A 16,490-nucleotide genomic window follows, 5' to 3' on the forward strand; every position below is an offset into this window, starting at 1 on the left:
TGTTTAGAAACTGATGTGACGGTATCAGCCAAGTATCAGTAACAATCCTGACAATTGTTTAGTTGTTACTGGGTGAGGTCCTTATCCCTGCCTTTGCCCCTTTACGGTGGGTAAAAGACCTAGAGTGGCATAAAGGTCCCTTAAAAGCCCTGGTTACAACTGAGAAAGAGTTCCACCAGCACAGGCACTGAGGAATCTAGCCATAAGGCTGCCTTCTGAGGACCCCACCAGCACTGATTATAGAGGCATGCTGAGGGGCAGAACCAAGAACATGAGGGATGTGTCAGGGCACTTCAGGCAGCACTATGGAGATTCTAGGTGCTTCAGCTCACAGGGCAGCCTGGGGAGGCTGGTGTAACTTTGACAAGCTCTTAGGGCAGTCTAAGTATGACAGGGGTCTCTACAGTCCCCAAGAGTAGCTCAGCACTGACAGGATGCAAAGGAGTAAAACCACTATTGCCCTTCCTCCTGCTAGGGTGCATGTTTACCCAAAATTGCAAAATCTCATCCATTATTTTTCTCTCACCCTGTAAGTGGGGTCTGTGGATAAAAGCACAGGAAGGGAAATAATTTTGGCCATTTTTTCCCCTTAAAACACCTTAAAGACACTAAGCCCTGGTCTACACTTACCTGGCAATTCAGCGGCAGTCAACAGGAGTTATGCAAGCTACGCAGAGTAACTCCCGTCAACTGCTGTGCTTCCCTTCTGCACGGTGTCTTCACTGTACTGTGCCAACGGGAACCGCATTCCCATCGACGCAGCGCTATGCCACTTGAGGGAGTGGTTTACCAGTGTCGACTTCTGGATCGATTGAGCAGGTCTTCACTGACCCTCAATCGATCCAGATAGGTTGATCTGATGGTGGTGACTTTGCCACAGTCAGTATAGACATACTCTAAGTAAAGCGTACAGCAAAGCATTTAAACACATTTAACTTTAAACACATGAATAGTCCCACTGACATCAACAGGACAACTCACAGGCTTAAAGTTAAACACATGCTTAAGTACTTGGCTGAACTTGGGCTCTGAATTACTACAACTGAATTCCACATGGCTGTGATAATAATAGATAGTTGATGGTGGCATGGCTCAGTACATACACTTTCTGAATTTGGACCTGCATACTGGACCTGATCCAAAGCCCACTGAAGTGAGTTTTCTCCTGTCCATTGATTTCTATGGACTTTGAATCAGGCACATTCTGAAGTACAAGGACTGACATTAAAAACACTGAATTAACAAGAATTACACTTCTACTTTACAAGCTCAAATTCAATTAAAATTATGTACATGCTTGTTGGAGACGAATATGGTAGAAGAGAGGATCCATCATCCGAAAGTCAGGAGATCCCACTTAGTTCCAATAATGTATTTTAGTTCAATTTATTTTTTATATGAGCAGAATAGATGTTTTTAGCATCACAGCTATTTTCTTGAATATATAAGAGGATGGTATATAAAGCTGAATAACCATGCTCCATTTATCCAAAGATTATTTTAGTAGCAGTCTTAAAAGGTCCTTGACTCATATAATTTGATTTCAGTATTTCGTATGCATTTGCCTTTTGATCTTCCCAAATTATCTACTATATAACCATTGCTTCATACTTACAATCTTATATTTAGCTGTGATTATTTTAGAATTTGACTAGCTAAAATGTTTGTAGGCACAAGAATAATTAAATATGAAAACAGAAATCACACACAAGCCCTTAAAAAGACATAACTAGATTAAATAAAACGTTAGGATCCCTATAAATAACACACACTAGTGGGAATGCTTTAGTAGTATCCTTAATGTCACTCTAGAATTTATTGTTTCCCTTTACAAAACTAGCCAGCGGAAATGTTAAAGCGATATTTTACATACTGCTTTCATTTTCTTCCCTTTTTCTTCTTCATATAAGAAGTGACAGAAATAACAATGATTGCAATAACAGATTAGTAGCAACTTGTTTTATTTCATAGTTAGGCAGCTCCTTCCACTGAATCAGAAAAAGCATTCTTGTTTTTGAATTATATCTGTTACTTGGAACAATACCTCAATAAATATCCAGATAGATGGCTTTCCTTCTTTTTAATATTTTACATCTACAAACATTTGCATTTTCCTATTGAAAACTAGTATGTGTTGAATTAAAAAACAATTCTAAGTTCAGAGCCACATAAAATCATCACTTAGCAGAGTCAGCTGCATACAAACTAACATGAATTGAAAGTTTGACTTTATAAGGTGAAAGAGCAAATTTTCAATGCTTTATTTGAACATGGAAACTAGAATGCTGAACTCTGATTCCCCTCCCTTTGCAAACGGCTAATACAAATAGCATTTAGGTTCAAAAAGTGATTTTTTTATTTTTTTTTTTAATACAAAGCCATCTGGACAGAACTTTGAAACATAAAATATTTGAATTCCTGAGTTTTATCTCGAACATTTTACTTGCTAGATTCCCTTGCATTATTTGTATTTCTATAGAGCCAAATCTAGGTCCCACTTAAGTCAATGGGAGTTTTGCCTTTGATTTTAATAGTACCATGATCTGACCTGACCATTTTACTTTATCTATAAATGAAGGGGCAGATTGCCTTTGAAAATTTACTTCTGAATTTTGAAACAAATAAACCAAAAATGCAAAAGCAAATGGTTAGAAAGTGAAAGAGGACAAAGCCATTTGCCTTGGAAATATTACAAGATACATAATTCAAGCCTTTGATGAAAACATGACCAACAAATATTTATAAAGAAATTGACTGATATTTAGATGCTTCATTTCTGACAGGTGTACATGCACACTGCACTATTCAATTGTCCACCCTTGATCCTTCAAGGGTATGATCCAATTTGTAAACATGCAAAGCACAGATGTTCTGTGCCTTCCAATCCATAGTAAATGGAAACGGAGGGAATCCAGCACTGTACTGAAGGTTCTTAACACCTTGCCAGATAAGACAATTTGTAAACATGCAAAGCAATGAAAAGTTCAAGAATCTTTTCTATATCTATGGCCTGCATCAGGGAAGTACTTTTAATAATTATTTTCACAATATTCCTCCAAAAGCACTGGAAACCGCCAGCTATGGAGGCAAGATATGGCAAAAATAGCTTCCCTCATTGGCATCTTATTCCATAATTTTTCATTTTGAGGTTTATTGAACCTTCTTTTGAAGTATCTGATACCTGACACTGCTATAGATAAGAGGCTGGGCTAGATGAACCATTCGTCTAATCTGGGATGACAATCCCTACGTCCCTATTTTTGAAAATCTGTTCCTTTCTGCAATCTTTGATTCACTTTTGATTGAATCTTTGATTGAAACACCTATTCTTCAAAAGCTGCCTCTTCTGTCAAAAATAAAAAACCCACAAATGAAGAGAAAAGTGTAGAAATAAGTCCTTCATACGACACCCTGTCACCTATATGAAACTGAGCTACTGAGCAGACAGACCAATAACTGCTGCTGAGGCAAACATTAAGGAGATGACATCAGTTAACAACACTATAAATGCAACTCATACAGGCATTTTATTCCCAACATTTTTCATTAAACTTGTCAGCAATCTCTGCAGTCTAAACATTATATGCTGTGAAACAGCACTTTTGCCTTACTGATATAACACTCTATCACCACTCACACACTTTCACACACTAATTCATTAACTGGGTTTATGGCATTTATGTATATGCACAGCATAAATAAATAATTGAGAATTTCTTACAGGGTCTTGGCGATTCCTTTTTACCTAACCAAAAATGACAGGCAATCCACCTTCAGGAATATGGAAACTGTTATGTTATATCCTTGGAAAGCACTTGGATTCAGAGAGAAATTAGCACAGAACACAGAGAGATGCAAACCCGTGAAAAGTCTTTATTGAAGTAACACTAAAACCAGGCAGGACTGGCTTGCTATCCCCTAATAGTCTAACTCTATTGCTATGGCAACAAGCTAAGTTCTGTTGCTACAGCAACCCAGGCAATTAGGCAAGACAAAATACACAACATATTCCTCCCCCCCCTTAATGAAAATGCCCATTTAACAGAACAATCACTAAACGAGGGAATGAGTGCTCATTTCCTGGCTAGCCCCCTGGAGATTATTCTGCCCTGTATCATGGGTTTGCCCCAGCTAAAGATCCAGCCGTTGAGGAGGCCTTCTTTCTCTTGATGGATTACAGTGGACTTCTGGTGTTCTTGCACCAAATGGTGTTATTGGTGCGGGTCTAACAATGGGCTCAGAACTTGTAGCTTGAATAAGTGAAGATGTTGTATCTGCTCAAACAGGGGAGGGGACTGTATCTGTTGCAGGGGTGGATTGAGAAGGGGAGTCAGAAACAGGTGTCTCTTGACTCAATGATATCTCACCTATAATGGTGAGGTCAGGCAGTTCAACTGGAGATGTGTCCTTGGGAGATGTATGACCTGGCAACAACTGATCTACATGCCGCTGCCAGGTGAGATCATCTGCAGTCTGGACAGTGTAGGAAGAAGGTCCTGTTTGGGCGATGACTGTAGCAGGGACCCATTTAGCTCCAGAAGCCTAGTTCTAAGCTAGGACAGGCTGTCCAGGACTAAAGGTTCGATCTTTTGCTCTGTGTCCACGTCTGATTACTTTGTTTTGCTATTGACGTTGCACAACTTGTCATGCTTTGGCGGGTTTCAGCAGATCAAAGCAAATGCACAGCTGTCATCCCATCATTAGAAAGGCCGGGGACACTTTGGTCATAACATGTGGTGTGTTTTTGTAGGATAGTAAGAAGGTGTCCAGACACTTTTGAATGGATGAATGTCCCCTTGCAGATCTTAAAGCTTGTTTCATGGTTTGCACAAACCTTTCAGCTAATCCATTGGTGGATGGATGGTACAGTGCTGAAGTGATGTGATGTATCCCATTTGCTTTCATAAAATTTTCAAACTCCTGAGAGACTAACTGCTGTCCGTTGTCACTCACAAGTTGTTCTGGCAGACTGAAATGACTAAAGATTTCATGCAGTTTCTGAATAGTACTTTCAGCAGTAGTGGACGGCATTACAGAGACTTCTGACCATTTAGAGTGGGCTTCTACAACAACCAGGAACATGCTTCCTTCAAATGCATCAGCAAAATCAAAGTGAATACACTGCCATGGGTTTTCAGACCAGTCCCAGGGGTGTAGGGGCTACCACTGAGGTGCATTCCTCACACTCTAACATGAAGTACAATCTCTTGCCTTCTCTTCAATGGCACTGTCCAGGTCAGGCCACCAAAAAAGTACCTTCAAGCAATTTCTTTCATGCGCACTATTCCACAGTGACCTGAATGTAGCTGTTCTAACATCTGTGATCAGTAGTGGTGGAATGACGATACGCATCCCCCACAACAAGCAACCAGAATGGATTGATAAACTCCATCCTCCTGGACATATAGCGAAGGTCAGGTGAGACCTGAGAGTCCTGTAGAAATGTTCCATGTGTCACTATATCCATAACTTGGGACAGTACTGAGTCAACGCGAGTTGCCGCCTTTACTTAAGTAATAGAGATGGGTGTGTTCTCTACCCGTTCAAAGTAGAAGATTTCTTTCTGGCCAATATTTTGATGTTTAACTGGTAAAGGCAGCCTTGAGAGACCATCTGTGTTGCAGTGCAGAGTGGATTTCTGATATTTGATCTCATATGTGTGCGCGGAAAGCAACAATGCCCATCGTTGCATACGACTAGCAGCCAAGTGCCTGTGCGAGGTCCAACAATTCATGTTAGAGGTTAATGGTTGGTGATAAGTGTGAACTTCCATCCAAACAGGTACTGGTGAAATTTCTGAATTCTGAAAACAATTCCCAGTACTTCATGTTCTATTTGAGCACAGTTAATTTCTGCTTTGCTTAAGGTGTGCAAGGCAAAAGCAATGGGTCTCTCCTCTTCCAAAGGCATAATGTGTGACACGACCACCTCACTCCATAACGGGAGGCATCGCAGGCCAATTGTAGAGGTAAATGCCTCAGAGATCAAAATGCCTCAGAACCTCTGAATTTACCAATGGCTTTTAGCCTTGTTAAATGCAACATCACAGGCTTCAATCCACTTCCAGACCTTGTTCTGCCAAGGAGTCCATGTAGTGGTTTGAGTACTGTTGCTAACAGTGGAATAAACTTTCCATAATAGTTCAATAGCCCTAAAAAAGAGCAAAGTTGGCTTATTTTTGGAGGAAGTGGAGCTTCCACAGTAGCCTTGACTTTTGTGGGAGCCTTACAAAGACCAGTAGCATCTATGATATGTCCCAACTATTCAACAGAGGGCTGAAAGAATTTACATGTGTCTTGGAAAGACTGGAAGAGTATGGCCTACGAGTCCACAAATTTTTCAGGTGATCCTCCTCATTCTTGCCACTGACCAGGATGCCGTTAAGATAGCACTGGACTCCTGGCAAGCCACTCAAAATCTGGTCCATAGCCCTCTGGAACAAAGCTGGAACAGATGTTATTCCAAAGGGCAAGCAACAGTATTGGTATAGCCCTTTGTGTGTCACGATAGTCAACAGCTCTTGGGACTTCTCATCGACATGTATCTGTAAATAGACCTGACTCAGATCAATCTTGCTGAACTTTTGTCCACTAGCCAAGGCAGCGAAGAGGTCATCAATGAGGGGAAGAGGGTACTGCTCTGCAAACACCACCAGATTAACAGTGATCTTAAAATCCCCATAAAGCCAAATGGAGCCATCTTTCCTCAATATGATTGGAATGATTGCGGTTGCCCATAGGCTGTGGGTAACTGGTACTACGACTCCATTTTTGACCAAGCACTCAGGTCTGCTTCAATTTTTGGCCTATGGCATATGGCACAGTTCTAGCTTTCAGACATTTTGGTTGGCTGTCAGGCTTAATGTTCAATTTCACAGTGATTCCCTTCATGCTTCCCAGGTCCTCTCCAAAAATAGCAGCATGTTTATTTAATACAGCTGTCAGGCCTGTTTCTTCTTTAGCCATCCTGTGCACTTCTGCCCACATCAGCTGGATCTTCCTAAGCAATGACTTTCCCATTAAGCCTGGGTAATTGCCTGCCACCACAAACAATGGCAATTGAGCAGTCTGTCCACTGAGCTCCACGTTAACATCAGTAGTGCCCAACACAGGTACAGCTTCTCCATTGTTCTTCAGAACAATTTTTGTCAGCTTCAGCTTCTCCTTATACACAGTGTCTGAGACCAGCGAAACTGCTGCACCGGTGTCCAGTTTCATGAGTACAGGTTTACCTTCCAACCGTGGGGTACCCAGTATTCATGTCAGCCAACTGCCATGGACAAGACATGGAATGGAACTTCTTCTTCTGATTGGGTGTCACTTGCATCATCCTGAGTCGCTCTACCACGTGCAGATTTTCCTTTTCGCTCTACCAGATAGCAGGCTTCTTTTTCTCCGGTTTGCCTGTTCTCTTTGACTCTTCTTTCTTTTGTTTGCAGGCACACTCAATGTGTCCCTTTTTGCCACATTGTTGACACACTAGGTCTTTACACCAGAATCCGATGCATGGTGACCTGGCTTTCTATAGTGGTAACATTCCCAACTCCCCACTGTATTGGGGATAGGTTCTTGTGACACCTTATGCACTCTGGACAATGCACTGAGCTATTGGGCTTCCTTTGAGGCCAGCTGCAATTTCAATGGCCTTCTGCTAGGTGAGCTGGACCTCTGTCAATAGGTGCTTTAAAGAAGCTTCATTATGCAGACCACACACTAACCTATCACGTAGGGTGTCATTTAACCCATCATTAAATTCAGAGTTCAGCAAGCTTCTTCAGAGCTGCTATAAATTGCACAATTGTTTCACCTTCTTCTTGATTCCTTTTGTGGAACCTAAATCTCTCTTCAATTACCAGTGGTTATGGAGAAAAATGTGCCTCCAGGGTTTTCACAATGTCACTGTAAGATTTTGTCTCTGGCTTATCAGAGTGCACTAAGATGTGCAATAAAGTATAAGTTTTAGCTCCTACAACACTTAAGAAAATGGACACCTTCTTCTGTAATTTCATTTGCAATAACAAAAAACTGAAAACACTCAGTATATGACTTCCAATTCTTTAGAGTCTCATCAAAATGTTCCAGGAGCCCTGTAAATGTAGCCATTGCTGCGCCTCTCTCTTCCTCCCCCCCTTTCTTTCTCTTGTCTTTTAATGTCTTTTATTCATGTGTGTTGGGATTGTTCACACACAATTGCTGGTGATTTCCATTCACTATCACTGGTCCCAGTCTGTCTGCTTCACTTCAGTTAGAACAAAGCAGAGCCTGTTTTAGTTTCAGTTTGGACTGTCAGTGTAAACAGCCCATCCCCCAAAACAGCAAACATGTTTTTTCTTACATTGACTTTTACTTCTTTGCTGGTGCAGCACAGGTCGATCCCATCCTCCATCACTACTTTTATTATGTTAAATCCTTGGAAAGTACTTGTATTCAGAGAGAAATCAGCACGGAACACAGAGAGATGCAAACCCATGAAAAGTCTTTATTGAATTAACACTAAAACCAGCCAGGACTGGCTGAGCTATCCCCTAATACTCCAACTCTATTACTATGGCAACAAGCTAAGCTCTGTCGCTAGGGCAACCCAGGCAATTAGGCAAGATACAAAATACACAACAGAAATTAACCCATTCGAACAGGGAACAGCATTTTCTACATCTGTTTAACTTCCTATAATTTGCAGAGGCTAGGATTTAAATTGCATAGCCAAGAAGTTAGCTATCCATGTTCAATACAGCTCTGGGATGGTGTGTGTGTCTGAAGGGGTTGCTAGGGCTCCTTAGACTGCCCACCTCAGGTCCCACTGTCTGTTGTTTACCCTCTCTTCTACCCCAGTTGGCAACGCGTGGTGGGTGGCTGGAATGAGAGCCAGTCTCAAGACAGACTTTGGATATTTGACTTTATCGGCTTATGCCTTATCTACAGTAGAGTTTTGTTGACAAAAGTCAGCTTTCATCATCAAAGCAGTGGAGAGGTACACACTGAAATGCTCCTCCCACCAGTGTAACTCCCCTGCTACACCGACAAAATAAAACCAACTCGATGAGCGGCATAGAGCTTTTTCCGATATAGTTAGAGCAACACAGCATCAGTGTAGACACCACACTTGTTATGTTGCCCTAATTGGCCTCCAGGAGGTGTCCCACAATGCCCATCATGACCACTCTGGTCAGCTGTTTGAACTCTACCACCATGAAGGTACGCAGGTATGTGCACCTCCCCCATTTAAAGGCCTGGGAATTTTTGAAATTCTTCTTCCTGTTTGCTCGGTGTGCTCAGTACACACAGCACCTTCCCAGCTGATCATGCTGGCTGTATGCACCAGATGCTTTCTTGTGTGGAGCACACCGGAGCTATTGAATGTGCTGTGTATATGGGGAAAGGAGGCTGTACAGCCGCAGCTTCGCACCAGCTGTAGGCTTGATACCTACAGGCTGATTGGAAGTGGCATGCAAGAGAAGGGGCACGAGAGGGACACTCAGCAGTGTCATGCTAAAATCAAGGAGCTGAGGTCGATGTACCAGAAGGCAAGAGAGGCCAACCATTACTCCGGCTTGGTGCCGAAGACATGCCACTTCTTTAAGGAGCTGTACACCATCCTCGGCGATGACCCACATCCACCACCAAGAGCCCCGTGGATACTTTGAGGGACTGGAGGCAGTAGCCAGCAGACTCAACCCAGACGAGGAATTGATGGATGAGGAAGTGGAGCTGGAGGATGATGTGCAGCAGGGTCGTCCAGTGGCGCAGTGAATCGGGATCTTTTTTCCACTCCAGAGGTGATGGGTCTAACCAGTCCCAGAACTCCGACTCTAGCATGCAGGATGCAGAAGAGAAGAGCTCTGGTAAGCTCTGGGAGCTCTCATTTTGCTTTGATACTGCACAGTGAGAGGAGATTGAGCTCTCATGTAGTTTGTTATATGGTACAGAAGGGATAAGGGACAGAACTTAAGAACAGAGTCTGTCCAGCTATGCAGCGGGAACAAGGCGGAAAAGTTTGTTAATGTACATGGGGATGTCCTGGGAATACTCTATAGAGATCTCTAAGAAACTTCCTGTAGGTATCCTGCAATCTTCTGCCGAAGATTCCTTAGAAGAGCTGCCTTGTTTCTCCCTCTGCTGTAGGAAACTTTGCCACGCCAACTGGCAATTGTTTCTACAGAGACCACAGTGGCACACAGGATAGTGGCAAACAGAGCTGATCTGAAGCCACATGCAGACAGGAGATGCACCCTTGCTTTATAGGTTACCTTAGGAGTTTGATTGCCCTAGCCTGTGAAAAAGGGTACCAATATTCAGAATACTCTCCCTAGCTGCTTATAGTTACCCCCTTCACAAACCACCTTTGTCCATTCCTCCCTTCCACCACCCCCTCCCCACGAACTTACCATATTTGGGACTAGCACTGACCTGTGTGTTGGCCAAGGAACAGAGAGAAATAGGTGTGTGTAACTTTTGTGATTCATGGCTGTGAGCGCACACACAATACTCTCTGTTCATTGTTTTACTTTGCATTCTGCAGATGTGCCCTTGAGGATCCACTCCTCCACACCGGCGGAGCACCTCTGACAGATAAGGCACAGAGCCAGGAGGAATAAGTAGGATATGTTTTGCGAAGTGCTGCTGTCAACAGATGCACCGCATAGTGAAACAAGAGACTGGCTGGATAGCCAGGAAAGGACACAGGGGCAGGAGCAGATGATAAAGTTCCTGAAGAGCCAGACAGAGATGTTGAAGTCCCTCATTAACCTTCAATCCGAACACATCCATTCCAGACCACCCCTCCAGTCACTACAGAACTCTAGCCCATGCCCTCCCCAAACTCTCCCACCGCATTGCTTGCATGTTGCCGGTCCTTCACAGTACCCCATGCATTCCACACCTAGGGACTGGTTTCCCTATGAAAGCTGGAATTACACCCAGCTGCGAGAGCCTAACCACGAGACTGTTCTTCTTTGTCATGTCCTCTGATTGACCAAAAATTTGTGTTTGATCCTGTCATTAAACTTCAGTCTTTAAAATTAAATGAGTCTTTATTTGTGAAGTACATACATATATATATTGCTCAGTGCAAACATTGAAACACAGTGGATATAGGTAAGAATATTTGCTCCTTGCAATTAATGCAAACAATACAGGTATAATTCAAGACAGCAAGTAAACATTGCCTGGCCCAATGCATCACATAAAGACACATTACTGGGAATCACTGTTAAAATGCTCTTTCGAAGCCTCTCTGATTTGAATAGCCTCCTCTGCACCCCTTTAATTGTCCTTGTATCTGGCTGCTCAAAATAAGCAGCCAACCGATCAGCCTCAGTGGTCCACCCCGGGGGAAACTTTTCCCCCTTGGATTCACAAATATTATGGAGAGCAGCAAGCCTCAATCACCATGGGCATATTTTCCTCATTGAGGACTAATTGGCCAAAAAGACAGTGCCAGCGTCCTTTTAATCACCCAAAGGCCCAAAGCCTGTTTTGAAGTGCTCCTTGCTGATGTCCAGGTTCCCACCGTAAGGCTTCATGAGCCACGGGAGCATGGGGTAGGCGAGTTTCCGAGGATCACTATTAGCATTTCACATCTTCCATTGGAATCTTCTGGTCTGGAAAGAAAGTCTTATTGTGCAGCTTTCTATACAGTCCAGTATTCCAAAAGATGCATGCATTATGCACCTTCCCTGACCACCCTACATTGATGTCAGTGAAATGGCCCTGGTGATCCACCAGCACCTGCAAGACCACGAAGGAGTAGTCCTTTTGGTTGATGTGCTCTGTTGCAAGATGGGTGGGGGTCAAAATTGGAATATGTGTCCATCTATCACCCCACCACAGTTAGGGAATCCCATTGCCTCAAAGCCATCAATTATTTCTTGCACATTACTGACAGCCACAGCCCTTCATAGCAGGAGGCGATTAATGGCCCTGCACACTGGCATCATGGCAACACCTATGGTGGACTTTCCAACTCCAAACTGATTCACAAGTGACTGGTAGCAGTCTGGAGTTGCCAGCTTCCACGCAGCTATCGCCATCCGCTTTTCCACAGTGAGGGGAGCTCTCATTCTGGTGTCTTTGTGCCACAGTGATGGGGCAAGCTCTGCAAACAGTTCCAGGAAGGTGGCTTTGCACGTCTGAAAGTTCTGCAGCCACTGCTCATCATCCCATACATGCATCACGATGCGATCCCACCACTCAGTGCTTGTTTCCCGAGCCCAGTACCAACGGTCCAACGTGGCAAGCTGTTGTGCAAATGCCAGCAGCAACCTTCAATTATTTGTCTCCATGGCAGACAGCAGGGCAAGCATCACCGATTCACTCTCTGTCTTGCTGCTCCTGAAATACTGCAGGAGCAGCCGTATTGAGTTCATAACACCCATCACCACAGTGGTCAGCAACTCAGGATCCATGCTATCAGGCAGAGATGATGGGTGCACAGTTCATAGGGGCTGTTCAAAAACAGTGCAAAATGGAGTCGGAAATCCATGGAATGATGGGAGGGAAAGAACTGCATCAGGGGATGGCAACTCCATCCCCATGACCCACCACAATCCATTCTCATAGCTACAAGTGGCAAAGGGTGACAGAGGGTAGTTAATTGCACAGTGAGATAGTATTGCATCATGGGTAGCTATCTCTGTCCATGTAAGAGCAACGACTGTGGACATACTCAGCCAACAAAAAGAACAATGTGTGGATGTGCTCAACCAATGTTATTAAAGTGACTTATGATGTCGATATAACTTAAGTCAACTTAACTCTGTAGTATAGACATGGACTTGGTCTCTACAAGTCTACTGATTTGCTGACATCCAGGGAGGCTCCGGGAGCAGCGTATCCTGCAGCTGTCTTCTCCTTGGCTGGACTGCCTCTGTTAGCCTAAGTCTCTGGACGGAGCACTCTTCTTCCTATTCACAGCCCCTTCCTGTGGTAAGTTCCCCCTTTTAAGCTTCTCCTCTTCCTGACTGAACAAGCCTGGCAGGTGCACCTTGTTGGTACAGCACAGGCCCAGAAGAGCTTGTTAGCCTCCTCCTGCCCAGTGTGAGGGCATGTCCCTTCACATACCCCACCACTCAGTATGGGAAGGCCATTCGTGGGAGGAAGGGCGGAGTTGCCACCATCCCCACTCTCTCATGAAAATAAAATCTGCATTAGCATGTTCTTTCCCCATCTGATGTTGTACTCAGAAACCATAGGGTTGTAATGCAAGGTACCATCTCATTATATGAGGGCTCGTGTCCCTCATGGTCTGGATCCAGCATAGGGGCACATCATCAGTGATCAGAGAAGGGGCATCCCAACACATAATACCTGAGGGTGTCTGTTGCCCTTTTGATCACTAATGTCTCCTCTTCAATAATTGAGTATGACATTTCTCGAGGGAATAGCTTCCTACTTAGGTATAGGACCAGATGTTTTTCTCCTCCAAAGTCCTTGAGAGGACGGCGCTGAGAGTGATATTCAAAGCATCTGATTGTAGAATGAATTCGGGGGAAAAATTGGGGCTAAAGCACCAAAATTGGCATCGTCATGTTTTCAGTTCCCTGAACGCTTCCTCACATTTCTCATTCCAATGGATCTTCTTAGGGTTACTGTCTTCATCAAAGTCTCCCTGGTGAATTAGACACCCCTATGTTTCTAAGTTGCTCTCTTAACTGTAGGATATATTGGGCATGTTTAAGGCCCCCACATCTTGTTCTTCCCACCATTCTTTTAGCAAGCCCAAGATGCCCTGCAGTTGGCAGCCATACAGCAACACAAATGGAAAGAACCCTGAAGAGGCTCTCAGGACCTCCCTAATGGCAAATAGAAGCAGTGGAAATAGTCAGCCCCAGTGCTAGTGGTTGTTGTTGACAACATGTTTTAACTTTCCCTGTAGGGTCTTATTAAACCCCTCTACTAGACTGTCCGTCTCTATACATGGTATACTGAGGTTTTCAGGGACCTAATCTTCAGAAGGAAGCATAATTCCCACATCAGTTGGGAGGTGAAATTAGTCCCTTAGTCCATTAATATCTGACAAGGAAACCCTATACGTGAGAAGAGGCTCAAGGGCTCTGAAACTATAGCTGTCGCTTTCGGGGAGCAAAGAGGAGCAGCCTCTGGATTCCTGGTTGCATAGTGAATAACCACTAATATGTACTAATGTTCTGCTGCAATTTTTTCTAGGGGGCTGACTATGTCCACCCCATCCTTTGAAAGGGGATCTCAATCAGGGGCAGAGGAACCAAGGGTGTCTTAGGGATCCCTCTGTTGCTGGCTAGTTGACACTCTGGGCAGGAGAAACAGTATTCTTCACTTCATGGTGTATGCCAAGGCAGTAGAATCAAGATAATATCTAACACAATGTGTTCTCTCTCCCCAGGTGTCCCATGCAGGGGGATTTCAGGCGCTAGCTGCAACACAGCTTGTTGGTACCAGCATGGTACCAGCAGCTGGGCCCTCACCACCCCAGTCTGCTGACTTTTCTTGATTTGGTACAAGCACTCCTTCTTAAGTGCAAAGTGTGGGTACTGTTTGCCTCCCTGAAGCTCTGTTATTTCTTCTATTGTGACCAGCTGCTCTTAGGCCCAGCTCAACATAGGGTCATTTCTCAGCTCTAGCATGAAATTCCTGCCCTGTAAGAGGGCTTCCATATCCCAATGGCCTACCTCTTCCTCTCCATGGGGGTTGGCAGCTGTGTTGCTCAGGACATCTCTTCCCCAGGGTCATCAGCTTCCCCAAGTCTTACCAAGCTCTGGGGAACTGGTGTCACCACTTGGTCCCTGTTCTTGCTTGTTGTCCAGGATTGGGTATTGATGACACACCAAAAAAAGGCCAGTCCCAAACTATGATCATCTGCTAAGGCAGGGATCCCCAAACTATGGCCTGCTGACACATTTTGACTGGCCCGCTCCCCCCCTCTCCCACATAGACCCAGCACACCACTCCCGGCCCCAGCAGTGCTGCACAGTGGCCACTCTCCCCTCCTGGCCCCATTCTTCTCCCACGTGGGCCTAGCGGTGCCTTGGCTGGAGTCTCGCCACTCCCGGCCCCAAGCAGTGCTGCAATGAGTCCGTTCTCCCCCTCCAGCCCTGACACTTCCCCCCTACCTCTCTACTACATGGGCCCAATGCGCCACTCCTAGTCCCAAGCAGCGCCACGCAGTGGACACTTCTCCTTCCTGGCCCCACCCATCCCCTCCCACGTGACAAGGGCCCAGCCACACAGGCCCACCAGAAGAGAAATTCTGAGGGCTGTGGCCCTCGCAGCCCAAAGTTTGGGGACCCCTGTGCTAAGGCCATGGTTATAACTGCAGTACGGCCTCCCAGCATCAGTTGTAACTGCTGGCTGGTATAGAGGTTGACATTGCTATGGATACACTGAAGGTGGATCGTGTTTTTGAGAGTGGCGTCACTTTCCACCATGGAAGCCTGGACTACCATCTGGATGCAGTCAGAGTCCAAGAGTCCTTGAACCAGCTTCCTTTGGACCATCACTGGTACCACGAACTTAGGAGGAGTTTTTTTTTTCCATGCCCAGCTTTCCACCATCCAGCCCTAGACATAACTTGCATTCAATCAGTGGGCACTCCCTTGTTATGTGTCCCATCTGCCCACAAAGTAGCATGTTATATTGGCTGGGGTTGTCAGCCCCTTTCCTAGGTTGTAGGGAGCCCGTCTGCGTGGTGTTGACTGGACCTCCATCTGTGGGTCACACGTCATCTGTTCGGGATATTTGGCAGTCCAACGGGCCACTTGCCTTCGCACTCAGCCTCTTTGTCCCCCCAGGGATTCCTCAAACCTAAGGGGCAGTCTGCCCATCTGGAAGAGCCCCTTTGGGAGTCGACACCACCGCCCCCCCCCGGAGAGACTGCTATTGATTCTGGCTCACCTGCCAGGTCCCTTACCCTGCTGATCCCTGAGCTGATTCTGCCTTGAATGACCCTTTGGCTTCTACAAAGTCCTCCATTAACCTGACTACTGATAGTATCCCTGGGTAATGCCATAGTACGCACCCCCCTACCACATATAAATTGCTTCACCACAATGGCCTTGGCTATTTGGGTTCCTGTGACCTCCTTCAGGTGGAGCCACTTCCAGTAATGTTCCTTCAGCCACTGTGTTACCATTCGAGGTCTCGCCCTCTTGAGGTATCTCTCGGCCCTAAACCATTGGTGGTGGGTCTCCTCCAAAATATCCAAATAGTTCGAGATGGCAGACTTCACTTACTTCTAACTGTTCACCTGTTCTAAATCCAGATTACAGTAGGCAGCTTGTGCCAGACAAGTCAGGTATAGGGCAAAGATAAGTGTTCTGGGGACACTAGGCTGCTAGTGATTAAAAAGGCTTCAGGGTCATTTGCTAGTCCCATCTTGATAAGCTTCACTAGTACCAGGAAAGGGACCCCTTCAGTAGAAGCATGACCTGCTGGCACTCCCTGTGGCTGTAGGGCCAACGCTATTTGCTGTAGCATTTCCTTTGGAACTCCTGCTGCTAGGTCATCAGTTCCCTCAGC

General features: G+C 45.0%; 1 protein-coding gene across 1 annotated transcript in view; it reads right to left on the minus strand.

Moving 5' to 3' along the window:
* The window catches only part of ANOS1 (anosmin 1), a 173,834-nt gene that overhangs the window by 134,406 nt on the left and 22,938 nt on the right, over positions 1-16,490 (minus strand). The gene's annotated exons all lie outside the window — the stretch shown is intronic.

Source organism: Emydura macquarii, unplaced genomic scaffold (genome assembly GCF_026122565.2).
Source record: "Emydura macquarii macquarii isolate MOO-44397 ecotype Brisbane River unplaced genomic scaffold, CSIRO-AGI_Emac_v2 contig_1424, whole genome shotgun sequence".
In the NCBI taxonomy this organism is placed as follows: Eukaryota; Metazoa; Chordata; order Testudines; family Chelidae; genus Emydura; species Emydura macquarii.